The following is an 11,676-nucleotide window of genomic DNA, read 5'->3' as shown; positions in this document are numbered from 1 at the left end:
CCTTCTTCTCCTAACCTTTACCCGGTGATGAATGAGCCAGATGTAATGGTCTTGGCATAGTGCATCCGGGATGTTTGGGGGTGAGGCGAAGAGCACAGGTGGTTCCCAGTTTCTTCTGTCTCTGAGGATATCCGCCAATGGAAATAAAGACTGCTGGCTGGATTGCTTGGCTGATTGGAGGAACCAGTTATCGGGTACTCTTCTGGGATGCTGTCAGCATACCGCCGTCGGTGGGTGGGATGAAGAGTGGTCGGTAGTGGAGGTAGTGAGAGTGTGGTGGCACTGCATGGTGGAGTACAAGAGGCGAGGGAAAGAGCCATTCGAGTGCTGAGTGTGTTTGGTGGGGTCCCATTGTCCGCCTGGTGAAGTGACGTGTGTCTATGAACTCACTGTAAGGCACTGTGAATAAATAATCAAGCACACAAATCAGTAGTATCACTAGTATATAAAAGTAGCATCGACTTACATTTAGTATCCGGTACGATTGTGAATATCATACAAACGATAATCCATTGCAACTAAAGTTTAACTCTTTTGCCGCGGTCCTTTTTTTTATTTTTATGCAATCACGACGACGCGTACAGAAACACACCGACACCCAAACGTATGTTGTTGTTGTCATTGTTGTATGATTTTCTATTCCCCCTGTAATGGACGACTTCCTCAACACCAGGCAAGCGCCCCACATCCACAACCCAAGCCGTAATAGAGGCTTATCATTTGGAGGCAATTTCACACCATTCCACCCCTAATTGAACAGCCTGTTTGTTACATTTCATTCTCCCCTCTTGGCCCTCTCAGCGCGCCCGCGGGACAGTGCTTAGAAATGACACTCTCTCCACGTCCCATTGAGCCTCCTCCAGCTCCCAACAAAGCTCACGGATCCACGCTCGCACAGCTGCCCGCACACACACACCCGGCGCAGACGCGGGTTCTGCCTTGACTCATTGCATTCACTTTTGTCTGCTGCTCGCAGAAGTCCGAGACGCTCCAAGGGGAGGGACAAAGAGAAGAGGGGTGGGCGCGGATATGCTGTGGATGTGTGTGTATGTGTGTGTGTGTGTGTAGGTGTGTGTGTGTGTGTGTGTGTGTGGGGTTGGGGGGGGGGGGGGGGCGGGGGTCTATTCAGAAATGTATCTAGTGTCTGTTTGGTGTCTTCGGGAGTATTTGTTAAAGGGCCTCTATTTATCACCAGCTGTGGTCTTGATTAGCCATTACTCTTTTACCTTTACAAGTAATACCTACTTTTCGATTGTTTTACACAAAGTGAACACAGAGTACAGAAATCCCCCAGCTTTCGTGCGACATTTCCCAGAGGGACGCCCCCTTTGGTTCGTATCCACTCGTGATTCTGAGAGTCCAACGAGTTCAGCGAGGTTAACCGTACGACTCGACCAACAAAGATGGCTTGGAACGGGAACGCTATAAGTGCTACAAGCCAGGAAATTACATCACAAGAGCCACTAGTGCAGGTGGTGTACAACGCATCTCGAACGCACCATAAGATGGATATGTCGGCCCTAGTCCATTGCTAGGAATATTTTGGAAGATCCGCTGAAGGAGTTTTTCTTCCTTGCCAGGATTTCTTCCTAATTTGGCCATCATGTATCCCTCTGGTTTGGGCTAAAAGAGCATCATGCAACACCATGCCAAACTGAATAACAAGATAAATATATGTGGTTGAGATATATTTATATATATATATATATATATATATATATATATATATATTATTTAGGCCTAATCTGGAACTGAAGATGAGCAGCATGAAGAAATAATTGTATTTCACAGTGAGTGGGCACGCCATCTCCACTAATCCTCACTTTGTTTCACTGAACTCGGTTATTGTCCAAATTAAGGATGGCATCCACTGTGGCATGCATCGCAACCGAGACAACAAAACACACAGATAAAAAAAACCTAATAAAACACCACAGCAGTGATCAAAATACGTAGGTAGATATTTTGAAAAATACAAAAAACACTGCCTGTATAACACATGCTTCACACATTCTTGGCTGGCCTCCAATTTGCCCACGGGTATTTTAATCTCTCCTTATTCCATTTTTTTTTACCTCGTGAAATACACAGCATCATGGGCACGGACCGGAGAGCAAAGCCACCGTGGGTCGGATGCTAACCCCGGGTTCGTTAGCGTTGGTAATTAATGTCTTTGTAATTGGGAGTCGGCAGATTGGTCATCATGTACAGTGTGTGGAGGCAGGAAGTCACGTAAACACCAACTGGGCCCCACCGACTGTCCAGCGCTAATTGAAGACTGGTCAACCAAGAGGGAGGAGGGAGGGAGAAGAGGAAAGGGAGAGAGAGGAGGGGAGGAGGTTGTTACTGATGGGAACAGAGCAACAAGTCTGCATCCAATTAAAACCTCAGAGGCGGTCTTTCTCACCACGTCGCTCTCTCTCTCTCGTTCCTATCTTTATCCCTCGCTCTCGCCCTCTCTCCCTCCCTCCGTCTGCTCCCCTCTCTGCTTTGTTAATTACTGGTGTGTGGGTTTGATGTGTTTCTATTTTTCTTTTGATGCATTTTGTACATTTATTTGTTTTTTACGAAGAAGGAAGAAGAATGCCATTTTCAGATTTGCTGGAGCAGAGAGCAGGCTGTAAGCATGACCTTACCAGGATGCCTATTGGCTCCTGCTTGCTTCCCTTCCTGACCTCCCTTCCTGAGTCTTTTGTAATGATGAGGATGATGACGGACTCACCATGGGGAGGTAATGATCCCATTGATTGTGATGACGGTGTGCTTTCCTGGAGCACACACACACACACACACACACACACACACACACACACACACACACACACACACACACACACACACACACACACACACACACACACACACACTTACTACTAACCAACCCGCCACCATAACTGAACAATGCTTCTTTGTACACAGCTCAACCCCAACAACACAAGAGAAATCTCTTCACTTTCTGCCTTTGACGCTCGTGTTCGCTGCAGCATCCCGCTGTCAAGGCATTAAAAATAGTGGTCAAAGCAAGGCCTTCAGTTGATCAAAGTAAGGCTTTGAGCTTATATTATCAAGCCTTCAGATCTACCACAATGGTACACTATGTAGGATAAACAGTGCTTTGTACATGTTGGATAAACAGTAATTGTTCATTTGGAAATTCTGTGCTTTGTAAATGTTGGATAAACATTACTTTGTAGAGGTTGGATGCACAGACCTTGTAAATGTTGGGTATACAGTATATTTCAGTATTTCAGGCATTTTTATGACATTTAATCGTTTTGTGCCTGGTGTAGTGCGATAATTACTCTACACAATCATCAGTTTTTGTTTTTCAGGACCTCCGACATCATCTACGATGGGATTCACCACCTTTGACATCATATCACTTCTGTCAGGGATCACTAATTTCCTAGATTTGACCATTTATTGCATGAAAGAGTAATACCATTTTAATTTGGCGGTATGGTTGCACTCTTTCTAGTGCTCCCTGCTGTAGGACTTAAAGCATGCGTACAGATGTAAGATACAGACTACCAACAGCATACCAATATTTGACAACAGGGAGCACTATACAATCTCCCATGGGGATCATCAGACATCTCAACCCATTGTGGGTCAAACACAAGCAGAACCAAAGCAGATGGAACCAGGTGTGGTGGGAAATTTTACTGAGTTGTGTTTGAGATAGAAGGTTTTAACTGCTTAACAATGTACATGCGTTTGTCCGGGCCGCGTCAGCAGCCAGCTGATATGGGGCGCATGATAAGAGTGTCCTGCCAGAACTAGCCACGCCTAACATATTATTATACTGTAATTATCAAACAGATGAAAGACTTATTTTAACTCTATTTAAAGTCCCCCTAAATCTTCCCCACATCCATACAAATATTCATTCCTACATCTCGTGTGTGCACTTGGTGATGATAAACAAGGAAAATGGGCGACAGGCCAGACGACAGTGTTGACACACAGATGCCCTCGACTGTCGGAGAGGAGAGGGGTTATGAATCCAGAGCAGAAGATTAATATATCCCAGACGTGGCTCAACAATGCTCTTCAAATTTCTGTTTACAGTGATGTGTGATTTTCTGTTTGGACATTTCTTATTTTTGATTATATTATCAATGTTATTGTGCTTTTGTGGTTAGGGGGAGAAAAGTTGTCTCTTTTTTTTATAATACATGTTGTTTATGTTTGTGAGCCTAAGATGCCTGTTTGCTGCTTTTATTTCCTCAAGGCCAGTAGATTTTCTTCAGGTTAGCTGACCCCAGTGAATTTGTATGTCAGAAGACATTTTTTTATGGAAGCTGAAAAATATCGTAAAATATCGGCATGACAGAATGTAAATTAATTTTGAATAAACAGCATATTTTAAATTACATAGCATTTCGTAAATGTTTGATAAACAGTACTTTGCTATTGTTGGCTAGACTATACTTTTTTTCACTGGAGATATCTTTCTTAAATGGATATGCTTTTCTTTACATGCACCTTTTTTTATTTAAATGGAGGCAAAGGAGGGCTTCAAATTCAGAAGGATTTGAATGATAGTCACGGTGGCAATTTTTTTTTTACTTTATAATTCAACCCAATTATACAATTGAGCTAAATGTATAGACGTTCACATTTGTCTTTTAGCTTATGCTTTCCTTTTATAGAAATGCAGTATGCCTACCTTGATGGTTCTGTTGGCATATAAGGTATGCAGGCAGGTAAGGAGGCAGTGTAGGCAGGCAGGTATGCACGTGGACTGGAAGGTAGGCATGCAGTCAGGCATGCAGGCAGTCAGGCATGCAGGCAGTATAGGCAGGCAGCTTGTAGCAGGTGATGGATGTCTCAGCCAACAAGTCCTTTAAAGAGTTCAAGGTTGTCTAAACTCTTCCAAGTAATACAGCTGCAAGGCATGGTTAAATTAGTCAAACCAAATGAGTGCAGTGTAAAGCTGTAAAGATCTGTGAAACTCCAACGTCTTCCATTGTGTTCCTTTGTCAACAGACAAACAGAGGCACGTGTACTGAGCTCCTTCAAAGTAAGAGTCTCTGGACTTCCTTTAGTCACTTCAAAATAAGTTCTAGTTCAAAATGAATCTCATTCTTTTGTCAGATGTCAGATTTCTAACATTAATATATATACAGTGGGGCAAAAAAGTATTTAGTCAGCCACCAATTGTGCAAGTTCTCCCACTTAAGAAGACGAGAGAGGCCTGTAATTTTCATCATAGGTAAACCTCAGCTATTAGAGACAAAATGAAAAACAAAAATCCAGAAAATCACATTGTCTGATTTTTTAAGAATTTATTTGCAAATTATGGTGGAAAATAAGTATTTGGTCATCTACAAACCAGCAAGATTTCTGTCTGTCACAGACCTGTAACTTCTTCTTTAAGAGGCTCCTCTGTCCTCCACTCGTTACCTGTATTAATGGCACCTGTTTGAACTCCTTATCAGTATAAAAGACACCTGTCCACAACCTCAAACAGTCGCACTCCAAACTCCACTATGGCGAAGACCAAAGAGCTGTCAAAGGACACCAGAAACACAATTGTAGACCTGCACCAGGCTGGGAAGTCTGAATCTGCAATAGGTAAGCAGCTTGGTGTGAAGAAATCAACTGTGGGAGCAATTATTAGGAAATGGAATACATACAAGACCACTGATAATCTCCCTCGATCTGGGGCTCCACGCAAGATCTCACCCTGTGGGGTCAAAATGATCACAAGAACGGTGAACAAAAATCCCAGAACCACACAGGGGGACCTAGTGAATGACCTCCAGAGAGCTGGGACCAAAGTAACAAAGGCTACCATCACTAACACACTACGCCGCCAGGGACTCAAATCCTGAAGTGCCAGACGTGTCCCCCTGCTAAAGCCAGTGCATGTCCGGGCCCGTTTGAAGTTTGCTAGAGAGCATTTGGATGATCCAGAACAGGATTGGGAGAATTTCATATGGTCAGATGAAACCAAAATAGAACTTTTTGGTAAAAACTCAACTCGTCGTGTTTGGAGGAGAAAGAATGCTGAGTTGCATCCAAAGAACACCATACCTACAGTGAAGCATGGGGGTGGAAACATCATGCTTTGGGGCTGTTTTTCTGCCAAGGGACCAGGACGTCTGATCCGTGTGACGGAAAGAATGAATGGGGCCATGTATCGTGAGATTTTGAGTGAAAACCTCCTTCCATCAGCAAGGGCACTGAAGATGAAACGTGGCTGGGTCTTTCAGCATGACAATGACCCCAAACACACCGCCCGGGCAACGAAGGAGTGGCTTCGTAAGAAGCATTTCAAGGTCCTGGAGTGGCCTAGCCAGTCTCCAGATCTCAACCCCATAGAAAATCTTTGGAGGGAGTTGAAAGTCTGTGTTGCCCAGCGAAGGCCCAAAAACATCACTGCTCTAGAGGAGATCTGCATGGAGGAATGGGCCAAAATACCAGCAGCAGTGTGTGAAAACCTTGTAAAGACTTACAGAAAACGTTTGAACTCTGTCATTGCCAACAAAGGGCATGTAACAAAGTATTGAGATGACCTTTTATTATTGACCAAATTTATTACTTTTTTTTTTTTTTATTACTTACTACTTTTTTTAATTACTTATTTCCACCATAATTTGCAAATAAATTCTTTAAAAATGTGATTTTCTAGATTTTTGTTTTTTCATTTTGTCTCTCATAGCTGAGGTATACCTATGATGGAAATTACAGGCCTCTCATCTTTTTAAGTGGGAGAACTTGCACAATTGGTGGCTGACTAAATACTTTTTTGCCCCACTGTATATATTTAACATATAATATGATAAAGCAGATACAATACAATAAACACCATTAGTAACTATTTTTGACAATGTCCACGGTATCCTGGCGCCACATGTCACTACCACTTAGTATTTGCATTGTGTAACAGCACTAATTGATCCCTATGTTAATATACGATTGACCATCTTCAATATGGCCCACCCACCTCTGTTTACCTCCCCCTTCGTATGTCCCACCTTCCTCCCTACCTCCCTCCCTGATCTCCCCTCACGCCCCTCTTTTCCATCCTCATCCTGACGCCCTGCCTCGGCGGTTTCCTCCCCCCCCCGTACCTGGGGCGTGCTGGGGGAGAGCGGTCGGGGTGCTGTCTGGCGGATGATGAAGTGCACATATTGGCGGACTCTGGTTCCGCTCTTTATTTCCCTTTATCTCCCCATTTTGGAGGGTCAGTGTTATTAATCCCGGACTCGCGGTTCCCAGACTACCGGGGTCCGAGTAGAGGGAGAGGGCCGCACGTGGACTCACACTGCCAGCGGTGCAGAAGAGACACCCAGCAGAGAGGAAACAGAGCTGTTATTACACAGGGCGTCGTTAGGCGGCCTAACCAAAGGTCAGCGATCCTTAAGGTGGGACCGGGGGTGCAAGTGGTGGAATATGCTAAAGGAGCATAGGTATTCTAAGATAACGGTCCACCTTTCACTTCTCCATCCGTCCGTCGCCTCCACTGCCTCTCTCACTCTTCTGACCTGTCTCATTTGATGAGACGGGCGTGTCCCGCCCCCTTCACTAGGAGGGAACGTGGCGTCTCTCACGGCCTTCGTGGGTCTCAGCGTCTCACATCTCTTGTCACTTATAAGGCCGTCCTCTGCTCCTTCTCCCTTTTTGCTCTTATGTCATTGTTTTGTTTTTTCCATTTCCAATGTCCTCCTCTCTCTCAGCGGCAGAAGCCGACACTCTGAAATTGACCGGTGGTTAGGTGTTGGATCTTTTTTCCCTTTCTGTCACTCCGTCTCTTCGTTTTATGTTGGTTTCGAACGGGCAGGCTTAGCGCGAGCCGTCCATCCGTTATAGCGTTAAGTCATTTCGAGGGGGAAAGAGTTTGGCGTCATAGCTTTTTACTCGACTTCTTTAAAAGAAGAATATCAATAATAATACATTTTGCTTGGCAGTGTCTTTCTTGGGGGTAATCAGAGGCATTCATAAGTCACCGAGATAAAGGCATAAAGACAAAGCAACATAAACAAACAAATGAAAAGCCCTTAAACAAAGAACAACGTGCTTCAGTGACACTCGTCACTGGAATTGGATACGGTGTGGGGAACGGTTGGGGGGAATGGAGGCCCCTAATTGCTAAATGTGCTTCAGGGGAGACTTACGGAGGAACTTGATGATAGTGACAACCGAAATAAGCAAAACAAGAATTTCTCCCACAGAAGTGGCTGAATACGAGTGTAAACCTTACTATTACTACATTTTGAAGGATCAAATACTACATATTTGATCCTTCAAACGGAATTCAAGATAGGATCGGGGGAATATAACATAAAACACACTGCTGGAACATATCTGAGATTAAATTAAACCCGCAAGACCTCTAAAACATGATGATATATGATCTGGCCTGTGCTTCTTCAACTGATTCTCAGGCGATGGCCTCTCCTCTCCTCAAAGAAATAAAAAATCCAAACAAACCGACAAACACAGATAACCTTGAACCCCTCTCAAAGTGATCTCATCTGTGATGGAGCCCAGATGTGTGATTGAGAGCGACAAGGAAGGCTCCTGCCCAACACAATAGCTGTCGGATTTATTTGGAATTTAAAGGACGTGCTACAATATACTCTAATATAAAGTATTTTTTGGGAGATTTTGGACTTCAGAGGTAATGAATGTCTAACACACATTATTTGACTTTAAACCAAATAATAATTACTGAATATGCATGCAGAGAATGTTGATATAGTTTAACGTTGTTAATAGCATAGGCATTAAAAAATAATCCCTGGACTCAAGGCTTATCCTCAACACTGATAAATTGTTAAATATTACCAAGTATCCCTCAAGAGATGGGAGAGTAACGTTATGAGAAAGTAATGTTACTAATACTTTGCGTAAAATAACACTTTGAACTAAATAATGATTTTATATTTACTATTCTCAGTAGTCACCTACTACAGTTTATATGACCTAGTAGGCCTACTAATTTAAGCCAAGCAGATCCACCAATCCAACAGACATACAGATAACCTTAAATTTTGGTAGCTATATTTTTCTTTAAAAAATGCACAGTGAGGATGAACAAAACATTTATTTGGGGATTGAAATTACTATAGACCGACAGTTCCACCTCATGTTTCCCCTCAAAGGACATCTATTTACGTTGCGTTAATACAATAGACAGATTCTAATGTTAAAGGAAACTCTTCTGTCTTAGAACTTGAATGAATTCAGCGAGCATTGTTTTAAGAAGATAACCCTTGACAGTGTTAACGGTGCATGCTCTTATTCCAACTATATATCATCTTCCTTACAGGCTTTGATTGATGACTGACATTGTCTCTCAGCCGCAGAAACCTGTTAATTGTCAAACGAGGGTGCATTATTTATAATCCACAGAGAAAGCACCGGGGCTGTGACCTTGTAACTTGGAACAATGATTGACATGGTGATGCTAATCACTGTTGTTGACTGTAATCAAGTGATTCTTAGAATATGTTATTCCTTCTGTTTACATGTATCCACTCATTCTTGCTTTTGTTATAGCTATGCTTCTGTTCTGACATAACACACACACACACACACACACACACCCAGCAGCCACTCACACACGAGCGCACGCACGCACCGAGTTCACGATACCAAACCAACACTGCCCACATAGACATTTATCAAGGGTTGAATCCAGAGTTAATGGGTACATTGGAACTCAATTGGATTCCGATATTTTATATTTAATTATCTGTCTGTTCACATTCGGTTGTGTGTGTGACCCTGTGGGGCCTCTATGTAGCCGAGAGCAGAGCCACGGGAGATTGCTCCACATGTGAGTGAATGAAATGATTTGGATTTATTTCCACATATATGAAAGTGTACCAAATCTCATTGGTCACAAAATGTGATTCCATTCCAACTCTATGGATTCGCACGCTGCACTTCAAACTATCTGATTTGTGTCCGCAAAAATCGGACTCAGGGCATCTCTCAAACCTGTAGTGTGAGCCTCGCTTCAGAGACAATGAGAAAGAGCAAGGTAAAGAGACACCTCATCTCAATGGACACTAGAGAGAGAGCAAGTGTTGTTCTGTGATGGACATGGTCATTCAGAGCTTTAAGCAACCCTGCACCCTCACTTCCATGTTTGTTTTATTTAGTAGGTCAGTATTAATCACGTCGGTCCTGTCCAATTCATATTGTAGTGATACTCCATGATAGTGTTAACATAGAACACAAACAAACCAAAAAGCAAACATTATTGCTGACTTTTGTCACTACACAAAACACCACTGCGCTCCATGGGTTTTCACCATCCCAGATGTTTAAACATATGGGCCGTGCGAGAATTCACCTGCCACCTCCCCAAAACAACCTCGCTGTTTCTAACACGTGGAGCCATAAACTCAATGGCAAGCAGAAAGAAAAATGTTCCCCCCCTTGTTTCAATCCATCTATTGCACCCCGAAGAGTGCAATAGATGGTGTGATTTTTGTCAACAACACTGATTGCAACGTGATTTCTTAATGAAACAAAGTAAGGAGAATGTTTGTTTCTATAGCGAAAACAACTTGGGGGCAACAACAGATGTTAAGAGAGAGACAATGTTAAGTGTTGAGTTTGGTCATTTACTGAGTTTGGACACTTATATCCAATGCCATTTATACTGAATTGAGAGATGTCATTAAGAAGCAAGTTAAAGTACAGTCTAGTTAGGCTACAGAGTTTTTGGGGATTGAACCTAGAACCTTTGGTCTGTGAGTCTCACATAATGGATCGTATTGTTGATAGCCTTACCTTCCAATCATAGACCTGAAAGGACATTTCAAATCTATTAAGAAAACCTTTCTATTGCCTGAAAGGCTTTGAGTCCCTTCTGCTCTGATTTGAATGCACTTGGTTGGCAATTGATTACAGAAGGATATCTGCACATTGAACAAACAAATTCTGCCTCTCACTGCATTGGTTTACTATCATGTTGTTGGTATAATTATGTCGCCAATTTGACCGCCCTGTCGATCCAGCGAACAGGAAGGATTTTAACTAATGACAAAGAAATGAAGACTGAATTTGTTGGGTGAATGACAATGATCCTCCCGGAACAGTAACTAGAGAAATAACTAAATAAAGATGATCTCTACAGAGTTATTATTTTTTAAGATTGAGGTCATTTAATTTCACCTGAGCCTAACATAGATGAGGTTAGTTATTTCAATCGGCTGACCAGACTTAACAGAGATACAAGGCTGACATGTTTGGCCTTTATGTGATTGTGACATGGCCTACTCCAAGACAACAGACATAACCTTCTACCTCCAATTCATCAGGTCTGTTTTAGTCGTTTTGTTTTTGTATGGAGCGGATGAACTACCTGTGCATGGCTCATTTGCATATGTGTCACTGTTGCAGAAACACTGACCTGTCAGAGCCGGGGGGATGGTTGTTGGTGTGTGTGTGTGTCTGTGTGTGTATGTGTGTGTGTGTGTGTGTGTGTGTGTGTGTGTGTGTGTGTGTGTGTGTGTGTGTGTGTGTGTGTGTGTGTGTGTGTGTGTGTGTGTGTATTTGTTAGTGTGCACGAAAGTGGGACTATACACGTATTTGTTGATTTGTGTGTGTGTTTGTGTGTATGTGTGTGTGTATATGTGTGCATCTTGGTGTGAATTAATCCACATACTGCAAATATTTGTGTGTGTGTGTGTGTGTGTTTGTGTGTGC

This window comes from Pollachius pollachius, assembly GCF_949987615.1.
Source record: "Pollachius pollachius genome assembly, chromosome: 12".
Lineage (NCBI taxonomy): Eukaryota > Metazoa > Chordata > Actinopteri > Gadiformes > Gadidae > Pollachius > Pollachius pollachius.
The sequence above is the reverse complement of the archived record's forward strand: the minus strand, read 5'-3'. Positions refer to the sequence as shown.